The sequence below is a fragment of the Pseudochaenichthys georgianus genome, chromosome 9 (genome assembly GCF_902827115.2).
Source record: "Pseudochaenichthys georgianus chromosome 9, fPseGeo1.2, whole genome shotgun sequence".
Classification (NCBI taxonomy): domain Eukaryota; kingdom Metazoa; phylum Chordata; class Actinopteri; order Perciformes; family Channichthyidae; genus Pseudochaenichthys; species Pseudochaenichthys georgianus.
This window is the reverse complement of record NC_047511.1, coordinates 18,034,383-18,036,388: the sequence shown is the minus strand read 5'-3', so window position 1 is coordinate 18,036,388 and position 2,006 is coordinate 18,034,383.

Genomic DNA, 2,006 nt, shown 5'->3' with positions numbered 1-2,006 from the left:
CCTGGTCTCAACTCCAGTTTGTCATGGATTAAGTCCACAAAGCCCTGAAATGTTTGCCGAAATGAGATCTGCACCTTTCAAAGTAGGATGAATGCCGTCTCTCTTAATCAGACCAGGTTTTCCCCAGAAGGCTGTCCAATTATTTACGAAGCCCACATTGTTTGCTGGGCACCACCAAGACAACCAGCGCTGAAATGATGACATGCGGCTATACATGTCATCATTGATCAGATTGGGGAGGGGACCAGAGAAGATTACGGTGTCCGACATTGTTTTAGCATAACTACACACCGACTCCACATTAAGTTTGGTGCATTCTGATTGGCGTAAACGAACATCATTACCACCGACGTGAATAACAATCCTACCGTATTTATGTTTATTTTTAGCCAGCAGTTTAAGATGCGTCTCAACGTCGCCCGCTCTGGCCCCCGGAATGCATGTGACTGTGGAGGCTTCGGTCTCTAAATTCACGTGTCTCATAATAGAGCTACCAATAACCAGAGTTGGCTTCTCAGCGGGTGTCTCGCTGAGTGGGGAATATCTGTTAGATACGTGAACGGGTTGGTGGGGACCTGCGGGTTTCGCGTTATGCCCCTTCTGAACAGTCACCCAGCCTCCCTGCTGCTCGGGAGTTGCCGGGGGACGGCTAAGAGGAGCTACCTTTTGCCGGTGTGCACATGCTAACATGGGCTTTACTTTAGCTGAGTTACTTTCTAAGATGCGGAGCCGGGCTTCTATGGCTATGATTCCCGCCTCCAACCTAACAACTATACTACATTTAACACATGTATCCTTACCTGTAAGGGAGGCCGGGAAGTAACCAAACATGAGACAGGAAGAGCAGGAAATAGCACCAGAAGGTGGGGAAAGAGCCATGGCTAGCTATCAAGCTAAAGTAGCTACCGTTAGCAAACCCGAAAAGAGTGTAGGCAACTGTGGAGTTACAGTCGCTAAGAGAAGGAGAGTTGTGAGTGCTTAAGCTGTAGTAACGTGTGATTACAACGTCAGGCAGTTGCCGTGATCAAGAGTTTTAAAACGATCGATTAAGTTTAAGTTAATAAGCTATCAGCAACAGAACAGGCACACGGGATACCCGGAGATGACAACAACAACAACAACCGGAAGTTACAACGTGCTCACCGCAATAGGTTCCTCCTTCAGCGTCATAAAAGGACGCAAATAGCTTTCAACTGATTGCAATGTATTCCCATCTGCGTCGGGATTTGACGCTCATGGAAGCACGGCATTCGTTTATGTCGGCTGCCCTTAAAGGTAATGTGAGCGTCCATTCCCAGGAGTAAAGGAGGGCAGAAGACACTACACTACCCAGAATCCCCAGCTATCGTTTGGACTACACCATATGCTCTTGACAAACCCCGTGATAGTCCTCAAGCTCTGTGATTGGAGAGTGTGCTCCGAGGGTTAAGCCGATTCTCGAACAGCACTTGAAATGGGATGGAACCACGGCAGACTGTCCAAAACTGGATTTGAACGGGTCCACCGCGTCGCCCCTCCCCCACCCCGTCCCCAGAACTACACATGCTGGCTATTCTGTTTCGCAACATGTTCTCTATGGCACGTCTCTACTGGGAGTTGTAGTTTTAAAAGACGTTTTCGTATTTCCCATAATAAGAAGTTGCCAGTATTAAACTGTGTACATCCCTGGAGGTTTAGGGGACAGGAAACACTCACATTTAAAACATATAATTAATAAATGGGTGAAAATTGCTTGTGCCCATTATGGGCAGCATTAATATATATACACACATGCCAGCTAAGGTCAGAAGAGCTTTATTTAACAGCTGGTCTTATGTGTGTGACCCCTGTGATAACATTACATTACATTAATTGATAAGCCTGAAACATGCACTTGTCAAGGTTCAGAGGCACATTTTGCAAATATGGCAGTAGCCATCGATCAGCTTAAGATAAGATATACTTTATTGATCCCAAGTTGGAACATTTGCGTTACATCAGCATGTGTAACAGTTAAATATGCAGTT